Source organism: Pollicipes pollicipes, unplaced genomic scaffold (genome assembly GCF_011947565.3).
Source record: "Pollicipes pollicipes isolate AB1234 unplaced genomic scaffold, Ppol_2.1 Scaffold_6686;HRSCAF=7923_pilon_pilon_pilon, whole genome shotgun sequence".
NCBI classification, from domain to species: domain Eukaryota; kingdom Metazoa; phylum Arthropoda; class Thecostraca; order Pollicipedomorpha; family Pollicipedidae; genus Pollicipes; species Pollicipes pollicipes.
Genome location: NW_023596921.1, coordinates 23,251,577 through 23,267,990, shown reverse-complemented (window position 1 = coordinate 23,267,990; position 16,414 = coordinate 23,251,577). Strand labels below are relative to the sequence as shown.

Genomic DNA, 16,414 nt, shown 5'->3' with positions numbered 1-16,414 from the left:
TAGTAGGTTAGGTTAGGTTAGGTAGGTTAGGTAGGTTAGGTTAGGTTAGGTTAGGTTAGGTTAGGTTAGTAGGTAGGTTAGGTTCGGTTAGGTAGGTTTGGTTAGGTTAGGTTTTGGCAGGTTAGGTTAGGTTAGGTAGGTTAGGTTAGGTAGGGTTAGTTTAGGTAGTTAGGTTAGTGAGGTTAGGTAGGTTAGGTTAGGTTAGGTTAGGTTAGGTTAGGTTAGGTTAGGTAGGTTAGGTTAGGTAGGTTAGGTTAGTTAGGTTAGGTTAGGTTAGTTAGGTTAGGTTAGGTTAGTTAGGTTGGTGGGTTAGGTTAGGTTAGGTTAGGTTAGGTTAGGTGAATTTAGGCTAATTTAGACTACATTCTGGACTATTTGGGCCTGTTTCATTATGTACCTACAGCAATAAGAAACATTTTTAAAAATTTTTGTTGCCTTGGCCCCATACATTTTTATAGTTCTTGATAAGCAGAAATATTGTAACCACGCAACGATAACGCAGAAGCGGCGCTGGGGAGACGCGGCGGTGGGGTGTGCAGCGCTCGGGGGCTCGCTACCGTAGTTATTAAAATTTGAAGGTAGGAGCATACATCCACCTGTTTTATGATTATTAATGAGATGTTCGACCTAAAACACAACGAATAATGTACAATGATTTTTCTAACACTAGGTACCAATGTATACCTATACCTACCCATCCAGAACACATTTGCTTGCATGAAGTTTGAAATGCTCACAAGCATTCACTGCACTTAGTGCTCAGTGCAATAAGCTGGCAGCCAATGATGGACAATAACTGAGAGGAATGGCTTTGGCTTTAAGAACACAGGGATCAGATTGCAATGTCCATAACAGATGTCAAAATCACAGATAGTTTCCAGGCCAATGACAAACCTCACATAAGTTTTAAATTTGGTGGAGATGGAATCTTTTCCATGTCATGCCTAGCATGGCATAGAAAACCATGACCATTTACAACATGCAGTCTAGCTATGAGGAAACTAGGGGATAAGCTTGGGGTGACCTGCCAAGTGTAAAAAGAAAAATGTCTAGATGATTATCACAAGGATAATTATTTGCTTAATAATTTAACTACAGCTTCCTGGAATGCAGTGCAGACATGTAGTTCACACTTGTGTGATATTTGACATGGCCTCTAGCTGACTGTATAATGCCAGTGAAGTCCATTTTGAGAGTGTCTGAGAGAAACTTCAAAACATCATGAGAATATTTGAGTCCAATGTAGCAACATGGCCAACATGTCCAGTGTTAAGAAAGATTGAATCCCTTCATTATTTTCATGTCATTGGTGTCATGTCATTAGTGTAAAAAATGGCCAAGTGAACTAAACTCAACTTGAGTTGTGGGAACTAGGGAGCTGGCTTCTTTGTGGCAGATGCCAGTTGATTGTGTAAGGTGATGCCTTTGGGTAATTTTGACAGTGAGGGCATTACTGTAAGATGAAAGACTAGGAGTTAGACCATATTGAGAAGAAAATGGACTTAGGGTCATCATTTCCAGGGATGTAAAGGATGAAAAGCAATATGGGACTGTAGGAGCAAGGTGCTTAGAATGCTGGGACTTATTTTATATGATGTTCATTACCAGAGTGGAAATGCTGTCCAAAAGTTGTTTGTAGCTTATGCCAGACCACACTTCAGATTGTTTACAGGCTTGATCACCATGTTCCCAAAAAGGTTAGATAGGCTGGAAGGAATACAGCAAAAAGCTACTAAAATGATGAATGGGAGTTGTGACCTGCAATGTAAGGATGGGCTTGGGGCCTTGGGCCTGTACCCACTGAAACATCATTCATTTATTCACTGACCGAGAGGGGATCTGTTAGGAGGTATTCAGGATTATGAAAACATAGACAAGGAGATTATATGGAACACTGGAGATCTATATGGAACACTGGAAATAAGGCTGAGACTAAGAGAAGCACAACTTCACTTAGTAAAAGGTAGGAGTAGAAATTTGGGGAGGCAGACATTATTTAGTCAAAAAGTAGGGAATCATAACAAGGGACTGTGAAGCAGAGTTGTAGGAGGTCAATCTCTAGAAAAACATTGAAAGTCTTTCGGACAGGCTCTATGGGTCTAAGGATCTTATTTAATGCTAAATTCAGGCAGGTCAGGCAGTAAGACCAGTTTTGATGATGTGTGTGAAACCTCAGGTGGGCCAACATGGCTTTAAATAGGGTGGCATTTTATACTGCTGAATCTAAGTTCTGACACCTGCGTTCAATACCTGAATGGTTGAAACTGGTAAACACTGGCAGTAACCTGGCCATATACAGAGAAGCCATGTTTTGTAGCATCATATGTTTAGGCATATCTAGAAACAATTTTCCCTGCTCAGTGGTCACTGTACTGCAAAAACACACTTAATGCCAACATTTCCAGTGCAGCAGAAGCAACACCTCAACACAGATTTGAGAGCATGATCATTAGATCAAATCACACAGAGCCTGGTGCATAGGTGCTGGAAGCTCAAGTTCATAGAAAGCCAATGTTCAGGGAATTATTAGCTGGTTTTAATTTCAGTTAAAAATACTCTGAAATCATTGAAAGTACTAAAACAGTCAGCACAATGTGGTCAGGCCTGCATTGATGAAGATGGGGTTCAGGACACCAAACGAAACTCAGGTATCCAGTGCAGGGGATGATTTTATGTGAAATGGTCTACATGATCAACTATGATTGCTTTGGCACAGTGATACTACAACATGATAAAAATATGTAACACATGCCTTACTGGTGATACTGAAATTAGCATCTGAACTTGTGTCTTAGTGGTTCAGATGGGTTACAGCAGTGGCCATTTGCACAGTTAACAGCAGCTATAGTTACAACAGTTATTTTTGGCAGTTACAGGTCAATCTGTGAAGAAAAAAAATGTTACCCCGAGCATTCCAGCATAGTAGTGACATTCCACCAACAATTTCATTGCCACACCATAGGTGCCAACAATATAGATCAGTGTCTTCAAATTTTGGTACAGTCACGACCAATTTCAACCATAATTTCTGGCCAATATGCTCCAGAATTTTGTAAAAATGACCTGAAAAGTCAGCACAATTTGGCCTTGGCTCAGGTGGTCTCAAAGCACATTCTGCTGCTAAGGAGGCTTGTCATACAAATAGTTTGGTATATAGTAAATTGGGTCATGCTGGTTGAACTAAGTAGGGTGGCTGGCATCCCAAGGTGAGGGACTAAAAGAGCACAAGCTCAGGCAGGGGGACAAAGCCAGGCTTTGTAAAGTTGGTAATTTCTTCCATTGTATGAGGTATGTCTTAGGTATGACACATTTCCCAAAGCTTCAAATGTTTGGCTTGGTTTTGACCTTGGTGCATAATTCCTAGCTTTGGTTTCAGCTTCCAACCAGTTTTGAATAATGGTGCAGGCTTTGGCTCCATGTGAACTTGAACTGCTGACATAAACTTTGTGATCATTATTTATCTCTGCAGTCGCAGCATTGCTTGCAGCAGTTCTGCCCTTCCCACCACCCCCAATATACAACACTGCTCTTTAAGACTGACACTCGCACAGCTAAGTGCCCAAACCATGTGTCAAAACTGCACTCATCACATGGTGTACACCTGAAAGAACTGCCCATCCGACATGCTGTGCGTTTTAGCCACAAAACAAGGAATGCAGGTTGTTAAATACATTTTCTAAAATTCCAACACACATCAATCATTTTTCGAAATTCCTTTTTCTCATCTCATGCAGATTTAGCAGAAGCAAAAATAGTTAATGTTTTGTCAAACATAGCATATGAATTCGATTGTTGCTTGTTGTTTACTAAGGTTTAAGTTCATTGGCTTTGGGTTGGCTTATTTTTTTACAAGAAGTCCACTAGCTCTAGCTTTGTATGTAAAGTTCCAAGCTTAGAGCCACCAGTCTTGATTTGGCTATACATCATTGCTTTGAACTTCCTTGAAAACCAGACATCTGGCTTCATTTGATGCCTCCTAACTGCAACTTGCGGTTGCATGCTGTTGTTTTGATGTCTGGTTCAAACTGTATTTTTGTGCTTGCTTTGCCACAGGGTTGACATTGATGTATTGCCACCCAGAAAACAGGATTCCAATATGATATTAGTGCCTCTCAATGTAAGGGGTGTAGTACAAGTTGATGCTGCTTCTGTAAAATGGATAATCTTTCTCAGAAACTGGACTTAGGAGGATTACAGTGATTGGTATCTGTTTTGTCATGTGCATCCACTGAAGGACAGCACCTCATAGATCGCCCAGATAGTGACAGATTTTGCAGGCTTTGACATCCTTACATAGCCTATTGTTATCTCACTAATGTTTAAAACTCCACCTTATCCCTCTGTAATCTTTCATCCCTTGCTGGCATGCATATTGATGGCCTCCCAATCTCTCTGTATCAGTACCTGTCAGTGTGTAAAATCCTACCCTACCCTCAAATCATGGCTTGTGGGCAGGTGAACAGTGCTGTAGCTGTTCCCTGTCAATAAAGGTTTTTGCACCCAGGGAGTCCATTTTAATTACTTATCTTCAATATGTGTAACTGCCATTATGGCATCATAGCTTTTTATGATATTTTTGTCTGTAATCTGATTAATTAGATGATTGCAAAACAAACATCCATCAGTCTTGAGCATTATCTTACATCATGGATTAGAAGACCAGCATAGCACAACGCACAATTTCTTTAGAGGCACTAGTTGGTTTTGGAATGTTTCTAGGCCTGACTTTGTAGTTATATGTAGGTTTATCATGTTTTGACTCCAGTCAAAAGCATTTTGTAAGACCAGGTACCCCCAAAATTCAGAAGAAGGCTCTTGGCATGGCTCAATGTTGAAAGAATGAACACTACCCCAAATATCGGCAGACAAGCGCTTGTAACACAAAATCACTAATCGGCAATCAGCGTGTTTGCTCAGCATTAGGGGATTGTCGATCGTCAGGGGTCGTGTCGTGTAGGGCAAACAAATGCGCTTTTCACACAGGTGAACCTGTATAACCAAGTGCTGACCTTGACAAGTGCAAAATGTACTCCAAACAGGCTACTAATTGCGTAAAAACGTTCGATGTGTAGTACTTAACATGTTCGTGATGGTGCCTAGTAGTCATGGTAGCCATTTTCTTGGCGCCGAACCCAGTGGTTCTTTTCCTCACCTGGTGTTGTCATTTCAGGTACCTGACGTTCACAATGATCGTGGACAAGCCAGAAATACTGAAACAATGGATGACGGAGACGATGGAACCGCTGTAAGTTAAGCGCACGGCACATGTAGCTTAAGAAGGCGCGTCGTCTTATGAACGATACCCGAACACCAAGGGTCCGCGTCTGGCAGAACAGTTGAAGCAGTTATCAAACAGTGTTTCCTTGCCACATTTAACAATATGTAGATATTGGTAAGTGTCAGCATCAAGAGGTGGTTAGGAACAGTTCTATTTTCACCGAGAGGCTCATGACGGTACTTCTTGTTCCCAAGCAGAGTCTTGTAAGTCTGTCCATCGGCCTCCCGTTGACGGCCACGGGTAGTGTTCGTGGGGTTTCCGCTCCGCCAGTGTGTGTCGGTCTGTCGCCGCGACAGAGCTGGGCCCACCTTGAGCTGCACTGACCCGAGCCTCCGCCGCCAGCTGTGATGCCGAGCCGGGCAAGCTCGCCAAGTACGTGCTAGCGCTCATCAAGAAGGACATGCCGCCGGAGCAGCTGCGCGAGAGCATGAAAAACAACTTGGACATCTTCCTGCATGACCAGGCGGCGCCATTCGTGGACCAGCTGTTCGCGACGCTCGAGTCCAAGTCGTACATGCCCCAGGCGTCGCCCGACTTCCACCACGCAGCCGGCGGCCGCGCAGCCGCCGGCGGCGGCGGCGGCACCGGGGCCGGAGCCGGCGCGGCGGCGCGTGGAGCCGGAGCCGGCCGGCCGCGGCCGCGGCGACCGGCGGCCCAGCTCACGGCCCCGCGACCGCGACGACCGGCCCGAGCGGCCCGAGCGCAAGCGCTCGTGGGAGGAGAGGCGCCGCCGCTCGCCGCCCCGCGACAGACGGTCAGTGTCGAGCGGCGATGCTCTGGCGGGTTGCCACCGCGGCCGCGTGCCCAGACGCGCCGAGCGCCGGCTGTGCTAGTTCCGCTGTGGGAGCGGGCAGTATATTGGCAGTGGCTGGCTGGTCCGTTTCAGTGTTGTGACTTTGTTCCGTGCTGTGGCAGCTGTGATGTGTTGCGAACACGCTGCGCGGCGCGGCACGTGTAACCGGCCTGCCGTCGTCGCCAGGTTACGTCGCTCCCGCTCGCCCCCGCCCCTGCGCGTCCGGACCAAGTCCCGGTCGCCGCCTCGTACAAAGTCCAAGTCGCCGGCCAAGAGCAAGCCGACGCGGACCTCTCGCAGCCGCAGCCCGCGCTCGCCCCGCTACAACCGCAGCAAGTCACCCAGTGAGTCACGGCCCGCTCCGTAACGGCGCCGGCGGCCGGCCTCGCGGCAGCGCATGCTAATGGTCCGGCGCCATGCGCCAGTGTTTGTCTGGTTCGGTGCGGTCTGCAGGCCAGGTGCTGTGGTGGCCTTGCAGGGGGGGGGGGGGGGCACGCATGACCGGGGGTGGTGTGCGGCTTGTCCTGCGCCAGGCGCAGGAGTGTAGTGTGTATTGCGGAGATCATGGATCCCTGGTGGCATGTGCGTCCCACGTGTCGTCGCCGTCGCCTGGCCGAAGCCGGCCCGCTGGGATGTACGGCGACTGTGACGGTGTGGGCGCCGGTGACCGGTGCGCCCGTGCCGCCTGTTGCAGTCAAGTTCGACCGGTCCCCGCCGGCGCCTCCCGAGCCGGAGAAGCCGCGCGAGCCGGCCGGCCCCGCCCGACCTGCGCCAGAAGCTGAACGCCGCCGTCAAGCAGCGTTGTCGCGACTACGACGGTACGTCAGACTCAGGGGGCGGGCGGCGCCTGTTCTCCTGTAGTCGGTGCCCTTTTGATCTGTAGGCACTTGTGTAATGCCCGTTGCGAGAAGCCAGCATGAATTATCTCTTACAGTAATAATTGCATTGCGGTCATTCCTTGCCACGTACATATTATGGCATGTGTCAGTTGATCCGCGTAGGTGGGTTGCACCAGTGGCGTGCTGCGTTTTCTCTTTGGTTGACGTCCCGCTAGCGTTGCTTAACGCACAGCCGTGACGTACTGGCCCCGGGGCCTACGGCGTCACGTGCGGCTGCTCTGACCGGGCCGTGCCGCCCCGTGTTTGCAGAGAAAGGGCTTCTGCATGCGCGGCGACCAGTGTCCGTTCGACCACGGCGCTGATCCGGTGATCTTGAAGGACGTGTCGCTGCCGGAGGTTGCTGAAGTACAGTCAGCCGCCGCCGGCCGGCGTGCCGGCGCCGGTGGCGGCGCCCTCGGCCGTGCCGGCGCCCCCGCCCTTCAACCCGCTGGTGCAGCCGCCGCTGCCGCGGCCGCCCATTGTCGGTTAGTAGCGCCGTCGCTCGGTGGGGTGTGGTGCGCGCCGCGGGGGCTGGACCGCGGGTTTGAGGTGTCGTGGCGAACAACGCGATGTGGTTTGTGGCGTTCACAGCGGTCGCAAGGTTTCTCCTGTAGTCAGTTCTGAATGTTCTGTTTCCGTGTTTGTGTGGTAGTTGAGCGATTGTTGGCTGCTGGTAGTGGAATTCGTTTGACGGCGGCTGCTACACTCGGCCGGGTGGTGCCCCCAGGGCGGTATCGCGGACGCTGCGCCGTCCCCTAGAGCGGCACCTCTGACCCGGCCCTCGCCCGCAGAGCCGGTGTTGTCCCCCAGAGCGGCACCTCTGACCCGGTTCTCGCCCGCAGAGCCGGTGCTGTCCCCTAGAGCGGCACCTCTGACCCGGTTCTCGCCCGCAGAGCCGGTGTGTCCCCAGAGCGGCACCTCTGACCCGGCCCTCGCCGCAGAGCCGGTGTTGTTCCCCCAGAGCGGCACCTCTGACCCGGTTCTCGCCCGCAGAGCTGGTTGCTGTCCCCTAGAGCGGACACCTCTGACCCGGTTCTCGCCCGCAGAGCCGGTGCTGTCCCCTAGAGCGGCACCTCTGACCCGGCCCTCGCCCGCAGAGCCGGTGTTGTCCCCCAGAGCGGCACCTCTGACCCGGTTCTCGCCCGCAGAGCCGGTGCTGTCCCCTAGAGCGGCACCTCTGACCCGGCCCTCGCCCGCAGAGCCGGTGCTGTCCCCTAGAGCGGCACCTCTGACCCGGCCCTCGCCCCGCAGAGCCGGTGTTGTCCCCCCAGAGCGGCACCTCTGACCCGGTTCTCGCCCGCAGAGCCGGTGCTGTCCCCCTAGAGCGGCACCTCTGACCCGGCCCTCGCCCGCAGAGCCGGGTGTTGTCCCCCAGAGCGGCACCTCTGACCCGGTCCTCGCCCGCAGAGCCATACAACCCGGACGCGCCGAGCCTGACGGTGGCGGCGCCGGCGCCGGCGCCCGTCTGGGTGCCGATGCCCAACTACTCGCGGCCGCCCGCCGCCGCACCCGCGGCCCTTCTTCGCCGCGGCGGCGACGGCGCCGACGCGCGAGCTGCTCAGCGTGCCGGTGAACGGGCCGCTGGCGGCGCCGGGCGGGCTCGGGCCGCGGCCCCGCCACCCCTACCAGTCGACCGACCGGTGGGCGGGCCGCGACCAGGTGAGTCGGCCCGCGGGCCAACGCCGGTCAGACGGCACGGGGGTGGGACTGAGGGGAGACGTGTGCAGGCGGGGCCGATTGTAACGGAGCTCATACGGTGCTGGTGGGCGTACGGCCCGGGAGCGCGATGCATGCGGGTGTGAGCTGCGTATCGTCCAATGTTGGATGCTGCCGTGCTCTGGTGACAGCGTCTGCATCACGTCTGTGGTACGGCTGTATGGCAGGCATGGCCTGACGCGACTACGACCACTTAGCTGAGGTGGTTGTGGATTCGGGTGTGTCCTTCCGTCCCGCCGCGCCCTGTTGGCCTGGATATGTGGCCTGACCTGGCCTGGTCTGACCTGACCTGACCTGACCTGGCCTGACCTGACCCTGACGACCTGTCATGACCTGCCCCGCCTAACTCCAGAACGAGCCGCCGAGGAAGCGGGGCCACTTCGACATGGGTCGGCTGGGCGGCGGCGGTCGGCCCCGCTTCGACCCCGACCAACAGCAGCCTGGAGCTGCGCAAGGTGCCCGCCGGACTAAACCAGATCATCCACCTCAACAACCACTTCGCCAAGTTCGGCAAGATCACCAACATCCAGGTGAGCGCAACGGTGCGGCCGGGCAGCCGGGACCGCGTCGTCCAGGTTGGAGCCGCATGTGCGACCTTCGTGCCGTGGCCGGCTCGGCATTGGCTCACTCATGTGAGCTCCACGCGGACTTGCGCTGGAGGCTGCTCTTGGGTAATCGATTGCGACTCCGACCGGCGACTGTGCAATCGGTTTGGACTCAAACTTCGGGTAGTAGCTTAATACCGGCTGCGATTGGGCTCTTGCTCCAACTCAGGGGATATTGCTCAATTCCGGAATCGATTTCGGTGTCCAACGCTCCCTCGGTAACCACTAATGGGCTGCACCGCTGGCAACAGTTGATACATTGCTGGCTAATAACAAGGACAGGCTGAGCTGCATTTTCGACACATGTAAGAGCTATTAGAATAACAATAGCCCTTGTCGCGTACGTTTTTAGTTGTCGGCCTGTCACCAGTACAGTAAGGCCCTTATTCCAACGATCAAGTTTGACAGGAAGTGATTTCACCCTGACTCTACGAGAGCTGCTGGTTTCGGAGTTGAATGCCGGCGCCACCCGGAATCGCTCACAGGCCGGATGACGCGGTGTTCGCGCATGACACGCACTGCACGGGGTGGATCTGAACGGCCTCCGAAGTGTCCAGGGTGCCTGCTGTCCCCCGATCTGGGAGGCGGGACGGCGCCGACCGTCCGACGTCCGACGTCTGGCGTCGGCCCCGCTGACGGCGGCCGCTCTGTCCTCCGCAGGTGTCGTTCAACGGCGACCCGGAGGCAGCTCTGGTCACCTTCAGCAACCGGCCGAGGCCAAGGCGGCCTACAAGTGCACCGAGGCCGTGCTCAACAACCGCTTCATCAAGGTGTTCTGGCACAACAAGGAGCGCGAGGAGGCCCAGCCGGCCGGCGAGGTGAGGGCTCGACTCGGCGGCTGACCCGGCGTCTGGCCGGCGCGCTAGTGTGGACCGCTCCCCGACCCAACGGTGGGGCCGTGTTGCCCACTAACATGCCGCTGGGGCGTGCTGCGGCGAGTGCGGCGTCTGGGGGAGGAGGTGGACGCAGGAGTCGAAGGGCCGGCGGTGGATGAATGTGGCTGTGCTGTTCACGGTACTTCTGAAGCGTGGACAGGCTTTGGTGGGCGTTTCCGCCGTGCTGTTGTGTGTTGTCCGGCGTGTTGTGCGTTGGCGGGCGTGTTGTGTGCTGACAGACGTGTTGTGCTGTGGTTGGCATGTTGTGCTGTGGCAGGCGTGTTGTGCGTATTTGGCATTGGTGGGTAGCGAAGCGCCGGCCTCTGCTGGGGATCTGGAGAGTGCTTACAAAGACACGGCGTACCGTAGTTGCCTGTCAGTGTGACGTCAACAGATGAGCGAAGTAGAAGGTGAAATATGTGCGTGCAGATGTGCGCGTGAGCTTAAGTTACGGCACAACGCAGTGGTCAGCCGAGCGGCAGACGAGCGCTCCAGTCTGCCGTGCTGTGTCGCAGCGGTGCCGTCCGGTCAGCCTGGACCGCGGTGGGGGTTGGGGGGGGGGGGGACGGGAGGGTGGGGGCAGCGGACGAGCAGGCGGGGGGAGGGGGCGGAAGCGGAACCGGGCGGAGCTGCGGCCGCCTGACCTGAGGCGGCGCTCTGGGCTGTCGCAGGCGCTGAACGGGGCGGCGGTCCGGGCGCCGGCGCGCGCGCGGCTGGGCACGGCCGGCGGCGGCCCGGCGCCTCCGCTGCCCACCACCGAGCGGGTAATGCCCTGGCCGCTGGAGACGCACCCGAGCCTGCCTGGCCGCGGCCGCGCTCTGCTCGGCAGGCCGGCCACGCTCTAGTGCTCAGGCGGGGGAGAGGCGAAACAACCGGGCGTAGCTAGTGCATGTCGTCCGCGGCTTTGCCTGCGTTCCGGAACCCTTTCCCTGCATGTCTGCTGACTTGGTGTGACGTGTGTCCCATTCTCTTACACACTTATTTCGTTGATTTCTCCGCATTTCTTCACACATTGTGTATTTGTTTTCAGAGGATTTATTAGTGTCACTAATCCTTTGGCATTGGTCTCCGTTGATTGCCAGTCCACATTTCGTTGGCTTTAGTTTCGGACGCATGGCTGCAATGCGTTGGGCGCGTGGTCATGTGTCAGCTGTTGGGCTAGGACTTCTTGAGTCGGGTCATGACTAGCGCTCGTCTCCGGTACCGGCCTTACGAGGACTTGTTTGGGATCTGAGAAAATCTGTTGGTTTTGCCGCATGCCGGATGTGGCAGTCATCTGTGAGTTTGTTCCTCTGTTGGCTAAGATGGTCATCGTAAGAGTTCCCTTCAAAGCATGGTCAGTGTTATAATAAGTAGCCAGCTGAATTAGTGAGGGACATATGTTCTTGGTTCCGTACGCCCTGAGCTAAATCGTGCCGGAATTTCGGAGGCTGCTCTCAATGGATTCAAAAGCTAATCATGAGTCTGGTTTGCCCTGGCAAAGATGTTCAAAAATAATCTTGGTTTCACGGCAGTAGCTCAAAATGGTGACGTTTGTCTTGAAGTTCAGATCCTTCCAATTGACCATATGGTGTCTGAGCTCTCCTGGCTTCTGACGAACATGTGGGAACGCACCTGGATCTGGGCGATCCGTGGTGACCCGAGGGCATCTGTAAGCCGGGCTCCCAGGGGCGGCAGACAGCGGAGCAGAGTACTGCGTGGGCGCACGCTTGGCGGGCAGATGCCGTCGCCGCGCGCCGGCGGTGTTCGCCGGTGACCGTGTTTCGATGTACTGCCGCCAGGTGGTGATGTCCGGCGGTCAGCTGATGCGCACAGTCACCAACCCTGAGGTGCTGAAGCAGCAGGCCGAGCAGCAGGCGGCCGCCAAACAGCAGGGCATCGAGGCCATCAAGCACAGCCAGCAGATGTTAGCCGCCAAGGTGACCGCTGCAGGCCAAGCAGAAGGAGAAGCAGAAGGTGAGCTGGCCGACCGTCCCACGCGGTACGGGACCATGGGGAGGAAGGGGGGAAGGAGAGAGGCTGCGCTGCTGAGGCGCAGCCGACTTGCTCAGTACGAATGGTCGAAGGCGTGAAAACTGCTGGCGGTCAGTTCTGGCGCTTCCCATGGACGTGCGGATGATGCTGGAAAGTGTCATGTCTGCCTATCGCCGTCCGCCGACCCGGCGCTGACCCCGTATGACCTTCGTGACGCAGGAGGCGCTGAAGCTGGCGGCCGACCTCAAGAAGCGCAACTCTGACCTGCTGGAGAAGCAGCTGAGCCAGCAGAAGGCGCTGCTGGTGCGCCTGGAGAGCAAGACGCTGAAGCCGGAGGAGCGGAGCACGCTCATCACCACCGTCAAGTCGCTGCAGGAGGCGATCGTGCAGACGCGCGCCGTCATCTTCGCCTCCATGGAGCGGGAGCCGAGCGCGCGTGGCAAGGATGCGGTACGTCCCCGCCGAAACACCGACTATGCTCCTCCCGCAAGCGCCGCGCCACTTTCACTTTTCCTGACGTAGAGTGCTGCGGCAGGCACCACTGCGGCACCACGCCAGTGCTAAGCGGTGCGCTAGCCTGCAAACTGTGCTCACTGTGCCAGCTGTGCTAACAAACGCCATCGGAGCAATGGTGTGCGTTTGTCGGCTTTGGTAAAAGCAGCAGCGGCTTATGCACGCTGCCGGCCGCGTGGTGTGTTCAGCTGTCCCGCTCTGGCCGCCGGCCGCTGCTTCCCGCCACGCGCGCTGACCGCGGCCCGCCCGTCGCCGCCTCCGCAGGCCGAGCGGGAGGTGCTGGACGCCGAGATGGACCTGTACCAGAAGCAGCAGGCCGGTGTGGACACGAGCGAGCTGCAGCAGCGCGTCATCGAGATGCGCCAACAGCTGATCGCGTCGCGCGGGCCGCGGCCGCGGCCGGGGCCGGGCCCCGCCGACGCGCGGCAGGTCAGTAGACGGCGGCACTGTGAGCGGCCGCGCGGCCGTGTCCGGGCACGCGGCGCGCCGTTGGGAGCGTTGACGGGGCTGGTGTCGCCGCTGTGATACTGGCCAAGTGCGGGGCATCTCCCCCGCAATACCTGTTTGTGGTGTAGACCACGTGTCCATTGTAAAACAGTTCCCGGCGTGTTGAGGTCAATGTGTCCATTGTGGATTCGTTTAGTCTTTAAAACCCGATGACCCTCATAAATATATGCACCCTGTCGCTGTTCCTGTACCTCTGGTGTTGCTCGTGCGTCCATTATCCTCTCTTGGTTCGTTGAACCTCGAATCTTCCTTGGTTGTCGGTGAAACGGAGAACCCCAGTTATTATTATTGTCATCACACACCCTGAGCTTACCTATGAGACCAGTTCGAGTATTCTGATCGTAGCCCGTGGTCTTTGCACGTGCCATCCGGGTCCCTCCGGGCCGTGATCACTCCAAGCCGGCGGCCTCCGCTAGGTTGGTATTTGGTAGCGCTCGTTTGCTGGCCGACGCCAGTGGCCGGTGTAACGGTGGCCTTCTGCGTCGGCCTTCGGGCGTTGTGTGTCGGCCTGTCCGTATCGCTGGGCTTCAGCGGACGTCGCGCTCCCGCCCTGCACGTTCGCGTGCGGGAGGGCGTGCTTGCGTGGGTGGGGTGCCGCCCGCCGTCTGACGCTCGCCCGCCTCCGCGCAGGGGTCGCGGCCGCGGCGGACGGGCTTCGCGGTCGGCCACCCGCGCCCCACCACCCGTCGACCGGCGGCCCACCAAGTTGACCGTGTCCGGCTACCAGCCGGACGAGAAGACGGCGCTGCTCGCTCACCTGGCGGTGAGTGGACGCCACGCTGCCGCCGGCTCAGGTGGCTCCGCCCAGCCGACCACGACACGGCCGGCTTGGCTGTGTGCGTGTGTGCGTGGAGGTGCCGCTCGCGACTGGCCACCGGAGAATGAAAACGTTGCCGGTCTTTCCGGATGTCGCCACGGCCCCCCGCCCCGGCTTTTCCTGTCCGTCCCGTCCCTCTTACACACACGCACGCACGCACGCACGCACGCACGCACGCACGCACGCACGCACGCACGCACGCACGCACGCACGCACGCACGCACGCACGCACGCACGCACGCACGCACGCACACGCACACACACACACACACACACACCACACACACACACACACACACACACACACACACGCACGCACGCACGCACGCACGCACGCACGCACAATCGTTAAACACTCCTGGTTTGGCGTCCCTGGCCAGCTTGTTAATTCTTGTTTTTACGACGTTATGTTGAGCTGGGGTCCAGCAAATCCCTGTTGTGTTCTGTACTGTGTGGGCGTCGCAGCGACGGCGGTGTGCCCGTGCATTGACGAGCGTCAGCCGGCGCTCGGACGCCACCCGTCCCGCGGTCTCCCGGGCGGCGCCGCGCGTCTCAAACGCTCCGCTCCTCGGCAGCAATTCGGCGAGATCGTCGACTACAAGCAGGACGCGGCCACGCCGTCGGTGGTGGTGACGTTCCGCGCGCGCCAGGGGGCGGAGGCGGCGCTCAGCCGCGGCCGTCAGTTCAACGACCGGCAGCTGACGGTCGCCTGGTGCGCGCCGCCGCCGGCAGCCGCGCCCGCCACCCCGGCCGCCGCGCCCACCGCCGCCGCCGCTGCCGCCGCCGACACCGCCGACGCCGCCGACGCCGCAGACACCGCCGCTGCGATCAAGGTGGGCACTCCGTCGCGCTGGCCTGTGGCTGCGTGGGAGCGCTGGCAAAAGTGTGTGGACATTAGTTGTTTGGACAAACTTGGGAGTTCTTCATACAGCCAAATACGCTAATGGCAGCAGCAACTGTATACAGGATTGATGTGTCGCTGCAGGGCCGTGCAGTCGATGCGCTCTAAAGTCCAGATGACCAACCAACCTCACCAGCAGTTAAGGTCACTCAGTTATTGAAATGGACGTCATGTGTATCAAGCGGCCGGCGAGCCGGACAGCCAAAATAATCTCAAGGACGATGGTCCGTGCGGGCTCGTGGCGCGAGTGCTGTCGCCGATCCGCCGCGTCGTTTTGGGAGGCACCCACGGGTCGATGGGGGTGACAGCAGCGTGCGGTGACGCCGCGGTGTTATGTCGGGGCGAACGTGCCAGCCGTCCCCGTGCACACTGCAGGATCACCCCCTAAAGCCCTCTGCTGGGCGTGGCTGGAGGAAACAGGGGCGCCTCGCGTCCCACCAGGGACACGTACGGGCTACGCCGCAGCGGCGTTGTCTCGCCGGCGTGGCGTGAAGCTGCCAGCTCTGGTCAGAAGACCGAGTCACTGGCCGGGCGGTGCTGGTGCGGACAGGGAAGCGGCGTCTTCAAAAGCGGCTGCTCTCGGATTAGATATACCGTCGATGCTGGCACGTCCGCGGCAGAGGGAAGCGGCGTCTTCAAAAGCGGCTGCTCTCGGATTAGATACACCGTCGATGCTGGCACGACCGGGGCAGAGCTCAGAAGCGTGACATCCTTTGGGAGAAGTTGCTGCTCAAACGAGTGGTTCCTCCGGGATGGTTTGGGACACAGTCGCACATCATTAGAAACGTCCGCACGTGGCCGATGTGAACCCCTTGGTTCGCTGATACGTCAGACCCATTAAACGGATGCCGACGGTGTAACAGTTAATGCGTCTGCGTTAAGCACTGCGCGTCTGGGAAACCAGAGGTACGGTGTTCGATTCCCCGTGGTGCCCGCCCTTCTTGTCAGGGCGAAAGGCAGGCGATGCCATATAGTCCGGCAGCTGAGCGCGTCGCAAAGCCCCGGGCCGTCGACAAGACGCATTAAAAGCCGAGAACGCGGCGATACACAGACCTGTTAGCCACGGAGCTTCTTTCATTTGCCGCTTTTTAAGCTAAAAGTAGCGGGACAGGGCGCCTTCCTCCCCTTCCTAGCGTTGTGGTTCCTCCTTGTAGTGTTGAATGACGCCACGTGCCATTGGCCTGGGTACTCCACTCCTGGCAATTCCGCGCTCTTGTGTGTTTTCCGCAGTGTTTTACGTGAACAAAATACTGGTGTGTAAAATACAAGTTTGTCCCATTGCCGAGTGCCAGGCGTTAGGCGGGCGGCCCCAGTCGGCCGTCGAGCCGCGGCGTCTAAGCGTCAGTGGGCGGTGCCGCTGCCGGGCAGACGCCGGCCGGTGAGGGGCTCGGCCGCGGCTGCCGCGTTCAGTGTGGCCCTGTCCTGGTGCTGTGAGCTGGCTGGGTGCCTCAGTCTGGAGTGTGGCCCTGTGAGACGACCTCGCGTGCTGGGCTGGCGCGCCGCTCAGTCGTGCCGTGTCTTCCCGTCGACAGGCGTCGCCCGACGAGGCCGAGACCG

General features: G+C 57.2%; 1 pseudogene; it reads left to right on the top strand.

Moving 5' to 3' along the window:
* The first annotated feature begins 5,019 nt into the window (after positions 1–5,019).
* LOC119108086 (RNA-binding protein 26-like) lies at positions 5,020–14,666 on the top strand (annotated as a pseudogene).
* Positions 14,667–16,414: the final 1,748 nt, after the last annotated feature.